Source organism: Felis catus, chromosome F2 (assembly GCF_018350175.1).
Source record: "Felis catus isolate Fca126 chromosome F2, F.catus_Fca126_mat1.0, whole genome shotgun sequence".
Taxonomy (NCBI): Eukaryota; Metazoa; Chordata; class Mammalia; order Carnivora; family Felidae; genus Felis; species Felis catus.
The window spans coordinates 15,867,845-15,883,479 of NC_058385.1; the positions used below are offsets into that span (position 1 = coordinate 15,867,845).

Sequence of the window (15,635 nt, forward strand, 5' to 3'; positions counted from 1 at the left end):
CTGGGATGGAAAAGTGAGCTAAGAAGTGCAAGAGGAACAATAGAAGAATATATGAGATATGGGAGCTGATCGTGGGGGTGACAGAAAGTGACAGGGCACAGGGGAGTGCATTGGGGAGGCTTCTTCCATATGGGGATGCAAACTTAGAAGGTCTGAATGGGCTGGGCCACTGGGAGACTGAGTTGGTTAAGCTTTTGGCTCTTGGTTTCGGCTCAGATCATGATCTCACGGTTTGTGAGTTTGAGCACCACATCAGGATCTGTGCTGTCAGTGTGGAGCCTGCTTGAGATTCTCTCTCTCCCTCTCTCTCTCTCTCTCTTTGTCCTTCTGCTGCTCACCCTCTTTGTCTCTCGCTCTCAAAAATAAATAAATAAAAATTTTTTAATTAAAAAAAGAAGAAGGTCTGAATGGGTACTAACCCAAGACATCTTCTAGAAGTTGTTCTTAAAATTCCCAGTGTCAGTTTGTTTCCTTTTCATTTGCCCCTATCCTAAAAGGTCAGTAAAAGGAAAATATAATAAGCCAAATCTTCTGAGTAGCTTTATTCTCTTTAGTAAAAGTTGTCATAATTATACATCTTTCATCTCTGTATTTACAAGATGTTTTTGATGTAAATTATAGTTTGGATGGGAAACTAAAAGAATTGTGTGTGTATGTGTATACATAAAATACACATCCTTGACTAGATAGGAACATCCTTGACTAGATATTTGCTTATATTTGCTGTTAAACATTTAAATAATTATCGATGCCAAATATTAATAAGAATAGTTTCACCTCTAATTTAGAATTTGTACATAAAGTTTAAGAAATGGCATATGGAAACATATAGCCTTGGGACATATGTGGTCAACAAATGAATGGAATAAGCCTCATGGCACAATCACTATAAGACTTGCTTCTAGATAATGTTTCTTTCAAATTTCTCAAGAGGAGTGACATTTTCTTCCCCAGCTTAGCTTGGGAAAATGTTTTAACGTACTTTATGATACATGAGTAGACACGTATCTCAGGAAAATGAAACTAGTTATCATCATTTATGAGTTTAAGAAAGCCATGTAAGGTAAAGAGAACCAAATTTCCCAATTAAAAATTAAACCAGTGAAATTTCATAATAGTAAAAACTGAGACACTGTATGAAATGGTCATAATGTAGTCTACAAGTCTTACGAAACTCAGCATGTGTGCTGTTTTACCTGTGAAAGATTTCCAAACGAACTCTGCACACCAGGATGGAAAGTGAGCCAGGAACCATGATGCCATTTGCCTGTTGCCTCTCCACTAGTATTGCCAGCCTCAGCACAGCCAGAGAGACAAGAAATGGTAGGTGTCTAAGACATCCCTATTAACTGACTAATAAACTCTTTGACTAAGTTCACCAATAGTTATGTCCCCTAAAAAAAAGCAACAAAATGTGGGGCTCCTGGGTGGCTCAGTCAGTTAAATGTCCGACTCTTGATTTCAGCTCAGGTCATGATCTCATGGTTCATAGTATCGAACCCCACATCGGGCTCTGTGCTGATGGTGTGGAGCCTGCTTGGGATTCTCTCTCTCACTGTCTCTCTGCCCCTCCCCCGCTCATGTGCACACACTTGCTCTCTCTCTCTCTCTCTTTCTCTCTCTCAAAAATAAATAAGTAAACTTAAAAAATAAAATAAAAATAAAACAACAAAATGAAAATACAAACTTTCCCATTAGAAATATAGAGATACCAGGTACTTCATGAAACAAGTGATTCTACTAAACAGATTCTCCTCTTGTACTTAGATCTATTGACCCCCAAAGGCATGAAGGAAATAATTATGAGACAATAATTCTCTTAAAATTCTCAATGCTCCTTATTAGTCCTTCTGTGGTAGGAGTGAATTATCAATTTTTCTCAAAGGAGACATAGAAAAATCTCCAGTAAAAAATTTTTTGAGAACTCAGAGTGGGTCAGGTAGAAGTAAAGGGCAGTATTGGCTGGTTTCAGTTTCTGAGTTACTTATCTACAATTGATGGTTGTGATAAAGCCTGTCCATTAGAGCAGGATGTCAACATGATCCTCTTTTCTAATATTTAGGTTTTAACAAAGATTGATCACAAATTTTTCTTTAGACAGTTTTGTAAAATAATCCAGAAATTTTTAGCTAATAGACACTCACTAAGAAACTTCTCTTGCTCAGCACTGTGTGGGGTGGTGGGATATACAGCAGTGAGTGGGTTGATTGGCACTCTGCTCTCAGCAAGCATCCGATGGGACTGCTAGGCACTCATGGCCACCACTAGATCTTTACTGTATTAGTATTTAGAAAAAATATCCTTGCTTGTAAACGAAGGGTTTGACTTACCTGTCACCTCTTTCCAGCTCTAAGTTCCTTTTATTCCTTTGACACTAGGAATGTGCACAGTGCTGGAGATATAGATGATTAGCTCATCAAATGATTAGCTTGCCTTCAGGGAGTTGAAGAACCAGGAAGACCAGAAAATATGTATCAATCCAAGAAAGTATCTGTTCTATTCCATAATTTGGAAAATGAGAAATTCCCTCTCTCTTTCCAATCTGTCATTCATCTCTGCTTACCCCTTCTTTTATTCTGATTGATTATAAAACCTGCACTTTGGTTATAGGGACATAAATTAATAGAATTACTGTGCTAAAGATTACTCCCAGTAAATGATTCTTGCATCTGCAGGGTTTTTCTCCCTATCTATTCCTATGAGTTATTTCAATGATTCTCAGATTTTTCCACAATTAATTTGCTCATAAAGGGACATAATTCCAGCTAACACTTAGCACCTCCTAAAGTATATCACTACTAGAGTTCAAAACAGTGCTAGATGGCCACCTAAGTTTTAGAGATGTCTAGTTTATCAGAACTGAGCTGAAGAAATAAGCTGACCCTGCCAAATGATGCTTTCAAATGATAGAGGCATAACTTTGCAACTTTTTCCTTTGGTATTGGTTGAGTCCCCTCCTCCGTCACTTGAAAATGACAATTATAAGAGACTATAGATCCAAATGATAAACACCCAGCACTGGGGAAGTAGCAAATCTCAAGTAGGGACCAACCCAGAAACCTTAGGACCATATATACAGATATTGTATTTTTTACCTCAAAGAGAAGCACTATTTGTCCCTCAGTCTATGATTTGCAGCCTTGAAGCCTGTTTCCAAGTACTGCATCAGAATGATGTATTCAGGAAGTGATACACAACCACCAATGGGGGTGGCATCTGTCTCATAGTAGTGTATGTCTCTTCCAGGCCATATCATTTATCTGAAACAGCAGATATGGAGATATGGATTAGAAAACATGTACTATTCTTTGAATGATTAGACTGCAGAGCCACTTGGAGATTAAAACAGCTATCTAAAGTATGGATCAAGTGCTTAATGACAACCAATAATCTGGGAAGTTTTGCAAATGGAACTCTCTAGTGATCCTCAAAAATATCTTTGCTGTAAAGCAAGATTCTTTTCTACAAATTCAATGAGTAACTTTTCCAACAATGATCTTCTGGAAAATACAAGGGGATTTGAATGTTCTAAAGAAATGTTATTGATCAAAAGGATAAAACTTCTCTGTTTTATAGAGTAAGAAGCATTTTATGCCTTCTGAGCTTATAAAGACCACAAATTTATGTGTCCACATTGACAGTTTATAAGTGTACCTGTTTTAATATCTGTGAGATCACACACCAACATTAAAGGATAGCAATATAAGAATATGCCAGCTCTGTGTCTGGCCTCGTTCCTTGTAATAACTCATGACTTTCATGTGCCATTACCCATTAGCAATTCCTTCTTCAGTTCATCCTACATATCTCATCTATATTGGAAACACAGTGATAATTTCATGTTCAAAAGAGGTAGGAGGCCTAACCATCATGCAAGGTTTCAAAACCATTTTTCAAAAAACAGGGATATGACACGTATGAGGCACCCCAAAGAACAGTTTCTTTTGGTGAACACAATGTGTTCAAGATTTTTTAAAGCCCAAGTAACCAGAAAACAAAAAAATAAATAATTCCAAAGAAAAGACAGATTAAAAAAGTAAACTTACCATCCCTCACCATATTTATTCTAGTAGGGAACCAAAGCTCGACATAAGTTGTCATCTTCCTCCATAAAACCCTGCCTTAGGAAAGTTAATTACAAGATCCCACTGAGTCTGACATGTAGTGGGATAATGAAAACACTTTGGTTCTGGAGAATAACAGTACAGTACACAGTGTTCACAAACAGAATGAATAATTGAAATCCAGAGCTTTTATGCTTCAATGAAAAAAAAACAATATTTCATGGCACATAAATTTATTCAGCTTATTTGCATTAAGGTTGAATGATCAAAGCACTGTCCACAGGAAAATAGTGATGGTACCTTGATTTAAGTGTGATAAGCATTCATAAATATTCTTAGGAAGCAAGATGTACCTACATTTAATCAGCACTTATTAAAATTTTATTCCCTATAGTTATTCAACAGGATCTGTGGTATAAAAACATAATTACAAAAATCAGATTTGAGCTCATTTGACAACAGAAGGGTTTTATGGTGACCTATCTCCAAATGTTCCTATTTGTAATTAAATGCAGCGATCAGCAGTAAGGATTTTGAAGCTGTTTTAGTAGTTCCGCTATTCTGCTTAACATGTGGCACCCGTAATAATTAAAATGATACTAACACATGCACAATTTTATGGCCCTTATGGTGCAACCCATTATGCCAAATAAGGGCCTCTGTTTTCACAGCATACTGCACATGGTCTCATTACACCCACTTTTCTTTTCCTGTCTTCACACTAACAACTGTTAAAGTGAATCAACACACGAAACGTACTATAACAGCTTAGTGTTTATGATATGTGTGCTGTTAGTCAGTGAACAGGAAAATCTAAACATTTACTGTTTATGTAAAGAATAGCGTTAGTGTTAGCGAATTGCTCGGGTCTGCTTACTTTATTATCTAGATCACAAACGTAATGATGGGTTTCAATGGCATCTATATTTTCGCTTTGTTTTGTTTTTCAATGCAGATGTCTATAAAAACCAGAACAATTTAGCATTTACATATCTTAGAATATTTCTTCTCAACCATAAGATAATTTAGGGATCACTTAAAAAAAGATAAATAAGTCAGTATGTCATTCCCTTAAAAAAAAAAAAAAGGAAAAAGAAGAAGAAGAAGAAGAGTGAAGTAGTCAAAGGTATTTGGAGATGATTTTCCCGACAACATTCTGAGGCTGGATCTGGTTTACCTAAGGTGTTAAAAAGCTATAAACCATTTTTATGTGGTTCCACACTAAAATTTACAAGAAACTGGGAATTTGAGATCAGTGCCATTTTATCATGAATAATTTTGTAATTAAGAAGCTCCTCAAAGACCTCCTACACTCATTTTACAGTCATCAGTTCCGAATGGCGTTCAGTCTTTTTGTTCTGGGACACAGTCCAAAGTAGGTCCCATCGGCAGAACACCAACGGATTGGGCAAAATCTCATGTCTGCATTTTACACTGCCATTTTTCTGAACATTAGTCGAAACTTCAGATAAAGAATAACAACCTTTCTCCACCTTTTTCTTTTTAAGTCAAACTCAATCCTGTCCATTTAGGAATTTTGCCGTATTGGCGATAAACGCACGTAAGCTGAGCTGAGTAGGCCTTGAATGCTAACGGCTTAATAGCTCAATTGATTGCAAAGATACAAAAGAAAAATGCTCACAGATTGCAGCCTTCACATGGTTTGGCTGCGAGATCTCATCAACAGTGTGACGTCGACCAGCAGAGAACCATGTGGATGCTGTATGAGGACCATGCGCTCGTTACAGAACTGTGAAAATTTGTGGGACCGCAAAATGAAAATTATCAGCCAGGAAAAAAAAAAAACAGCAAGATGAGAAGTGGTGGGGGAAAGCAGCTTGAGAAAGACCTAACACATTCTTCTATACAAGCTCCTTAGTAGAAAGACTAAGAACATTTAATGTTATGTAAATATCACTGTAGGTCCAACAAATCTGTCAGAGCCCTAGCAACCCCAAGCTCGGAGTGTGCCACTCAGACACCACATGGGGAAGATTTCATCCCTGTCAGGGTGCATTCTCCAACCCTACTACTTGCAAAAACAGAAACACACCCTGTTTCAACAATTAAAGAAGGCATAGAGCTTTCTATCTGAACTTGAAGGAAGTTGCATTTCACAAGCCCTATTCTTTGATTAAAATAAGCATTTGTGATCAGCATTAGTGTTTACTACCCTATGATCAAAAACAAATAACCCACTTTGTTTGTTTCTTACTGCAAATGAATTAAATTAGAAGCCATTAGGAGGACTTGCTGTTTATATCCTTGTTTCGGCAGTGGTAGTATTTGAAGTTTCCTGCGGTAAGTTCATTACTCGTATTTTGTCCAGAATTAGTGAAGCGTGCTGAAAATTGCTAATGACAGATGTTTCTCCACTCTGTCACACTTCTTGTATCATTTGATTTGGAAAGCAACATACGGTGTTCTGCTCTATCAGTATGTCACAGACTGTCTGTAAACAGCTGGTCATAACTCAGTTCAGTGAAAACCATTACTTTCCAATGAAGGGCTGGACACCCTCCAAATTGCATTTTGGCATGGCCTCGGCTGCATAATGCACAAAGTTCCTCTGTTCAGAGGTTACCTAAGGAAGAGTTCTTACTTTCCCCGTTTGTTTTTATGTTTCAGAAAATCAAAGTGTTTTCTCAGCAATAGACAGAAATCAAGAGAATATGAAAAAACATATAATGATTATATGAAGCTCTCAAAAAAATCTGTGAATGGTACATTGCAAAAGACAACAAAAGTGTATCTTATCAGTTCTAGTTATGTCTCCAATTAAAGGGAGCACAGATTATCAGGGTCAAGGTCCACAAGATGACATATTTAAAAGTCCTCTATAGAATAGTATTTGAACACAACCATGTGGCTCTTTCATGATATCTAGTCACAATGAGAAGTACTAAAATCATCCCTCTGTCATTTATACAGTGGTGAAATTCAGAGAAATTGTTCCTGCTTTTTTTTTCCTGAAACTCATCAAGACGAAACCAAATATAAAAATCATGTAAGTACAGGGCCACACATCCTACTTTTTAACATGATATTCTAAAACATCTAATGCCAACTTATCTGAATAGTCCGTATATATTGAACACCAAGATCATTAGCAACACTTTTCAGAAAGTATGGAATTTTGTCTCCCCATGGAAATAAAATCTCTCATTGAAAGCCTCTGGATAGAGCTGAAAGATAAATAGAGATATTGAATACCTTTAAAGCCACTTGGCACTTCCAGATTCATGGAGGCTTCCTGATATACATGAAGGATCTAAACAAAATGAATGGAGTCCATTTGAGGGACTGGATGATAAAGGAACATGCGCATCTCAGCTCAGCACTCATTCAATCATATATCCATCAACAAAAATCAAGGACTTACACATGCCAGATAATTGCTGGAGATACTCTTAGGGGACTCTTCTCTATGCATGAGGGCAAAGGCTAATCCACACTGAACTCTAAAAGTATGCTTTTTCCACCTGGGATACCACACTTCCTTGTAGATCAGGCTTCCATATCACCTCTCTGAAGCCTTCTCTGACTCCCCCAGGCAAAAGGGGCCACATGTGGATCTTCTCCACACATTTCTGGTAACTCTACTATAGTTTTACACATAAGGTAAAACTGGAGCCCATGAGAGAAAGCAATTCATCCTGTGAGAGAGTCAGGGGACACCTCAGATTAGGTGACATTTTGTCTGCGTCTTGCAGAATGACTCACATGTGCAAAATAAACATTTTAGAACATTCCTATTAAGAGATACACACACACACACACACACACACACACACACACACACACACACACAGAGGTGTCCTTAACTAGTAAAAAAAAAAAAGTAACACTTTTTGAAGATCAATTGCCACCAGGGTAGAAGACAAATTCATGAGAAAATTCCAAGAAATAAAAAGTATATGCACCGTGATGAATCTCTTTAAAACAAGATATTTTACCTGGATTTATTTTTCTGTCTTCTAGGCCAGAGGTTTATTAGGTATCCTTTTCTCTCATGGATAAAATCAGTATATCCTGTCCATGAAAGGATGAAGGATTCAACAACTGGCCAATCTTAAGTGAAAACACATGTACTTGAAGAGTCATATGACTTAAAAAATAAAAATGTAAAAAAAAAAGTCATATCATTAATTAGACCACTGAATACAATTGGTTTCCCAAAGCATTAGTATTGCAAAGTAATAAGTAAAGGGTATTTCCATATGGTTCTTAACATGAAACCATTCCTGAAAAGTACTTTACATTAGTCTTGCTTATATTAAAAAAAGAAAAAAGGGGGGGGGGGGGAAGCTGCCTTACTGTGGGATGTGGCATTCCTTTTGAATAACAGGCTCTTCACAGTTGTTATATTGTAAGTTTCCTGGCTTAGCTTTACCTGCCCAAGTGAACTAGGCTGCACCATTAAAAAGTTTTATCATCTGTAAACACAGTAGCAGGAGTTAAAAATGGCATTTCCCCCTGCCAGTAGCAAAGGGCTTATTACCTTATTAAGGAATGTAACCAGCTAAGAAAACCTGATTGATTCCTTTAGCTGCTCAAAGCTGATGAAAGAAAATAAAAGGGAGAAATGTTTTCGTTGTTATCCTTTTTCCTAACCCTCTCTGCTCTCTTTTTTCCTTCGAATATTTCCCTCTATTTATGGTGAATCCCCCCCCCCCACCCTATAGAGCAACTCACTCCTTTGCCTCTGCTAACGTACTTAATGAAGGGCTATTGCTTTCTTATCACAGAGAAATACTCTCACATACCATTAAAAGTAAGTGCCTGGTCGTTTTTTCAAAAGATGGCACAGGAATCTCTGTAGACTGATTATGCCAGGTGGCAATAATACAAAAATTAGGACTTTTGCATGAATATTACAAAGTGATTTGTCTTCTTTTTTATCATTGGATTTGTTTTGTTATTTCAATGATGGCCTTTTATTCTTCTTTTTTAACTTCCATTGATGGTCTTTTTTTTCTTCACTGTAAGTAGTGCTACTTCTAAATATGAGCTATGGCTCCTAGAGCAGATGGGTGAGAAGAGAAATAATTTCCACCCTATAACTTGTTAGAAGAGCTCAGTGCCTTGCCAGTTGGCCAGGAGTTTCAGTACTCAAATACAAAATACACAGATTCTCAAAGGTTGGTCCTCTATGTGGTTCTTATTTGAGTCTCTTGAAATCCGTATAGGGCCAAAAAATTATTCATTGAATTTTTGACTAATGAAAGTTTCAAGTTATGGCCAACATCCTATTGGTGGTCCCCTGTTGTCCTTCTCATCAAAACCTTGGCCAGAAAAAAAAAATGCTAACATTTCTGTCCAATATATCTGAAGAAATCAAGGCCACCAGTGGACATTTTGCCTTAATGAACATATCTTTTTAACCATTTCAGAAAAGAAATGCTTTGTAACAATACACAACTAGAGCTTTACAAGAAATAGTAGTAGCAAGGATGAGGAGGCATAAAAAATTATTTAGTGTGAAATATGTAAAATTTGTAGTGGCATACTGGCACCTCCCAGTTTGTGGATCAGAAGATAAACCAACACAGATTATCCCTGATGGGACAACTTAATTTGATTGCATTTTATCCAATTCCATTGAACCAATATTTATTGAGTGTCTAGTAAGTGCAAAACTGTTTGCAAGGCATTAAAAGAAATTAAAGATTAGTATATTCTCATGTGTGGAAGAGTATTCCTAAGGAGGCTAATGGAAATACTTGAATAAATTATTTAAATTGTTACTCAAATTATTCAAATAAATAATTAGAATACAAGGCAGTACTATAGAAGTGTTTTGTGTGTGTGTGTGTGTGTGTGTGTGTGTGTGTGTGTGTGTGCATGTATATAAAATCTTTAAAAAAGTGTTAGTATATTTTATAAGTTCCAATTTAGGTAGCTATATCCCCATTTTCCACCAAAACAATACAAATACCCTAAGTCCCTGCAATTAAATTGCAAATAGCTTTTGATTATTTAGGGCCTGATTAATAGAGTGCCTATATAATTTATCATCCAAACAAGGACACTTTGAGAGTGAAAAGTGATGCTATTAATAATTATGCCAAGTCAGTAGGAATAAACTAGGATTATCCCAGACAAATAGAGACATATCACCCTATTGATTACCTAATTTTAGTGTGACCAAGACTATACTGTTCTACTTTTTCTGCTTCTTCCTGCTACCTGCCTTTAGTATTCCACAAAAGTTTAGCCAGGAGTAAATTACAATATTGGAAAATCTTATATATTCATAAAATTTTTAAATATTTAAAAATAATTTTTAAATATTTTATATTATTTTGAAGTATTTAAAAATTGTTATATTTCTACAAATAAATGTTTTTAAAACATTGAAGTATATATGGTAAGATAAGGAGAAAAAGTAGTAGTGAAATAATTCTTTTGTAAATGCCTTTAATTCAATTTCCCCCACTTAGGAGTTATGATAAATTCATCCAGAATGTCCCTTCCTACTTCTCCTTTTCTCATTCCCACTTCTCTTTTTAGTTTTTTCCTCCAATTCTAACATAAAAGATTATTGGTTGAGATAGGACATAAGCCATGCATGCAAGATTACAAGGGCATGGCAAAGGTTTGTGGCAGAGAGGTGCCTGGGTGGCTCAGTTAAGCATCCAACTCTTAATCTTGGCTCAGGTCTTGATCTCAGGTTCTTGAGTTCAAGGCCCGCATTGGGCCTTCACTGGGCATGAAGCCTACTAAAAAAAGGGGGGGGAAAGAAAGAAAAATGGTGTGTGGCAGAGGGAGCAGTCCAATGTTTTTGTGTCCAATCTGAAATCCAGGTTTAAATGGCAAAAATATACGCAACAAGGTAAGTCAAACTGAAAAAAGACACAAGATCAGTTCCTTAGGAAACACTTAAGGAGAGCTTTTAAACTGTACCTATAATGAGAAGGAACTATTCTGTCAAAAACAGAAAAAGCAGAAGGGCAGAGCTCTAGGGAGGCAACAAGTCATGGGGGAAGTGGGGAGCATATATGGAACATGGATGGCAAACTCAAGTGCCTACAGAAATGGGCAAGTGATCCAGGCACAAGATGGTCAGGAACACATTATGGAACGGTATGGACTGTGGCAAATTGTGGAGTTATGGTCTAACAGTGGCAATAGCTACTCAGCAACAGCCAATTATTATGTGAAACTGCAGATCCAGTGTAGCCAATTCTGCCAACTTTCAAGAAAAACTAGAAAACCAAAATTAAAAAAAAAACAAAACTTTTTATTTAATGTGGCAATGAAATCAAATGGAAGCCCTGTGAAGCACACCTGGTCCTCAAGCCTGCCACTCTGGGACTTCTGCAAGAACATTTTTTACTGGCACATGGCTGCAGAAAAACAGGACTTTCCCTCCCATATACAGGCATATTTACTTTTGTCCTTTCACAAAGGAAATCTTTTAAGAAGAATGTTTGTGTGGATGTGATATACAGGCTTTGGAATATTGTAAGTATTTGAAATGCATGTTCACTATGTATTTTTTTAAATGTATTCTATCATCTAAATGTGAAAAACTGTCATATGGACAATTAAAATCAAGTTGAATAGTACTTAAATGTGAAGTTCCCTTCAAGGAGTCAACAGTTCTATGAATCTTAGTCCACTTTACTTTCTGTTAACAAAGTCCATTTCTATTCGTTCGTTCATTCATTCATTCATTCATTCAACAAACATTTATGGCACATACATCCTAGATACTTGGCTCTATTTGAGGTGTTATGCATACAACAAAGCACACAAAATTCCCTGCCTTCATAAAACTTACATTCTAGTGGGGAAGAGAAACAATAATTAAGCTTAAAAAGCAAATTATACCACATATATAGGGAAGGAATATAGTTTTCACTGGACTGTAGGTGGGATTCAGGTTCAGAAGTTTCTGTTCAAGTGTCTAAAACTAAAATATGATCTGGCTGGTGTTTTGACATATTTTTAAATGTTAAAACATTAAAATAATATTGTATCACAATCTCCAATATTCTTTAGGAAGTGACATAAAATGTTTAGAGCACTGGAAGATAAATAAGGAAGTGAATTATTAAATAAATGATTTAGGAATAAGAGTAGAAAGACTACAATCATGATATTACTATCGTTGTTATATTACAATACATCATTCAATCATTTTCTAAAGTTGATAAAAATATTGCTTAAGTTCAATCAGTACAGAAAAGTATCAAGAAAAAAAATCATCCAGAAATAGGTATCGTTAGTATTCTACGAATTTCATCTCTGTTTATATAGAAGGATGGATGGATAGATGGATGCTTGGATGGATGGATGGATGGATGGATGGATGGATGGATGGATGGATGGAAGGAAATACTGGATTTTAATAACTCTGATCCAACATACATAGTGATGTAGATATGTCTGGGGTTAAAATCTTGCCTCTGCCACTTTCTAGTGAGTTTATGTGACTTAACCACACTGAGTCTCAGTTTCCTCAACTGATAATGAAGAAACTACTTACTCATAGTATTTTTATGAGTATTAAAGAAAGTAATCAATACATAACACTTAGGACAGTGTCGAACTTACTAAATGCTCAATAAATGGTAGCTGCTTTTATTATCTGCTTCGTTAGCTCGTTAATGATACTGGGTTGATCCTAAAACTATTAAGTCTGCTATTTCCCTTTCCTTCTTATTCTGTGTTTCATCATCATCTTTAAGCTATTTATTTTCTAATTAGGTTGTTTTAAAGTAGGAAATGCTCATGAAGAATTATTTTTAGTTCCTTGCCAGATCGCATTCAGTGATCATTTCCTCCCTCCTCTCCCTCCTCCTCTTTGGAGCACTCTTGCCCTAGCTGCCTTGCTATCCCTTTTCATGCGGCCCATGCTTAGGTCCTCATTTCTGTTTTCTATTTTCTCTGCTATGGCATGAATGATTCCCCTTTGATGTGTCTTCTGTTCTTTTTCCTCACACTAGGATTGGAATGCTGAGTGTTCAGTGTTCTGTGTATCCTTTCATAGCCCAAGCAGGGTATGGAGGGAAGAGGAGGGAGGAACAGAGGCTCTGTGCAGACCTGGCTGGGGCACTTGCTCTCTGCTCTTCCTTCTTAGATTTCAGGAAATGATCTGCTGTACTTGGGCTCACTCTACCTATACGGACTGGAGAGAAGGAAGAATCTCATTGCTGCAGGGATGCTCTCTTACTTCAGATTATCTCCCCATTCAGTATGGAGTCTGGGGGTTTCACCACCATCTGATTCTGGTCCCATTTTTCATCCCTCATTTTTCCAGGCTTTACCCACAGCCATTTCTCTTAATGCTTCTTCCTCCCCAGAGTATGTCAGCTCAGTTAGCACTATCGCTGTAAAATTCTAAATTATGCCTTAACTGATCAAGGGTACCCTTGTTTGCTTTTCTAACAAACAGTGCCATCTTCTGCAAAGAACATTCATGCAAGAAAAAGGATTATTTGTCTTACTTGTCAGTGACAGAAAAACAAACTTAGAAACCAAATGCCCAATAATAGGGAATAGTTAACAATGAAAGGAACATCCTCTCAATAGAATACAAGGAACTATTAAGAATTATATTGACAACAAAACCTTTAACAATATGATGTCAATTTTGTAAAATTTATTTATACATTTACTTATTTATTGACAGTGTGGAAAAATATATTAAAATATTTAGATTGTGGGATGATGGGACATTTTTGTCTCTTCCATGTTTTATATAATTTTCAAAATTCCTAGATCATATGACTTAGAAAATCAGTAAGAAGGATCCATAAAACATTATTTAAAGAAAAAAAGTAATTTTGTCCAGTGTGGCATTTTCAAACACAAATTAAGACAGAAATATATAACTAGAAAAGAAGCACCCTCTCACACCAAGCCTGAATCTCATTTATTTTTCTTACAACACATACACTTAAACATTTACTTGTTACTGACCTAGGCATCATAACCCACCGAATATGAATAAGAAAAGCCCTTTGTATGACAAAAGTTTCAACTCTGTGAAACCGATGATGACTTTTAGTAAGAACTAACAGATCTCTGCCAATATAACCTCCTCTCCATTTGTCATGCAGCTAGCTATTTGTGCTTTCAGAGGACTGTTTTTACCCTGAGGGCCAATTCCATTTAAAAAAAGAAGGAGAAGAAAATATGCAGATGAATTTTATGATTTTCCTGCCTTTTTCTACCTCCTGAAAATCAAGTCATGCAATGCCAAGGCTCTACCTTTTAGGGGTAGACATAGATGGCCCCCACACATATGAAATATCTCAGACTCTGCCCAGTCATGAAGAAAGCTCCTGCTTGTCCAAAGAAAGGCATGAAATCAGGAGTTGACAGAGATTCTCATTCAGGAAAGAATTGTCACCATTTTTGCTGTGCTCCGGCCAGAACAACATATGGCAGCCCAGCTGACAAATATAATCTTTTCCTCTTTTTTTCCCATTCCACATGCACATTTCATTTGTGGAATATTAAAACTTCACACAAAGTGCCTGTTAACCCCTTGGCACCACAGCATCCCTCGTCTGGGATGTGCTATTTCCCAGAATCCTCCCATCCAGCTGTGAGAGGGTTAAGGCCAATAGAAAGAGAACGTGTGGTCAGAGGCCTTCTGACTTCCCTGCTTACAACAGGAAGGGATGGCTCTCAGCATTTGCAGGCGGGGTTGTCTTTATGTTAGGAAATTTAGAGCTTCCTGGCTTCAATATAAACTGCCTCATTGCCCTGCATCCCAGATTTCCATTTCCCAAACCAAGGTATTTTCAGACACAGCTGTGCTTGCATCTTGCTGTCCATGGGGGGCCCCAGGCAGGCCCACTGTCCATTCCATGAGCACACTGCTGGCCGAGGTCCTAAAGGAAGAAAGCCTGCACATGGGATTTAAATAGAAAAAGTGACTTTGTTCACTTCACTACCTCCCCAGATACAAGCACTGGGTTCAGGTTTAGATATCTTTGTTGACAGAGGCAGGGTAAGAGGGCTGTTCACACTCACTCATTACACTGCAGAACTCCCCAGGCAGCATAAACACACTTCCAACAAAACGTTTCTACGTATGTGTCAATGTATGATTTCTCTTTCCACTCACATCTTTATATTTTGTTTTCCTTCTTTTTATTATTTTATTTCATTATTTTTTAAATTTACATCCAAATTAGTTAGCATATAGTGCAACAATGATTTACTCACTTAGCCCATTCCTCCTCCCACAATCCCTCCAGTAACCCTCTGTTTGTTCTCCATATTTAAGAGTCTCTTATGTTTTGTCCCCCTCCCTGTCTTTATATTATTTTTGCTTCCCTTCCCTTGTGTTCATCTGTTCTGTGTCTTAAAGTCCTCATATGAATGAAGTCATATGACATTTGTCTTTCTCTGACTAATTTCGCTTAGCGTAATATCCTCTAGTTCCATCCACATAGCTGCAAATGGCAAGATTTCATTCTTTTGATTGCCGAGTAAGACTCCATTGTGTAGATATACCACATCTTCTTTATCCATTCATCCATCGATGGACATTTGGGCTCTTTCCATACTTTGGCTATTGTTGATAGTGCTGCTATAAACATGGGGGTG

General features: G+C 36.9%; 1 long non-coding RNA gene across 8 annotated transcripts in view; it reads right to left on the bottom strand.

Annotated features, from left to right (window-relative positions):
* The window catches only part of LOC109496017, a 160,705-nt gene that overhangs the window by 100,652 nt on the left and 44,418 nt on the right, over positions 1–15,635 (bottom strand). For 6 of the 8 annotated variants that reach the window (XR_006592301.1, XR_006592297.1, XR_006592298.1 and 3 more), the window contains exons 2-3: positions 3,096–3,260; positions 2,331–2,433 (exon numbers count right to left, since the gene is read on the bottom strand). This is a non-coding gene — a long non-coding RNA (uncharacterized LOC109496017). The remainder of the gene's footprint in view (positions 1–2,330; positions 2,434–3,095; positions 3,261–15,635) is intronic. The other 2 variants (XR_006592299.1, XR_006592303.1) reach the window with 1 other exon arrangement.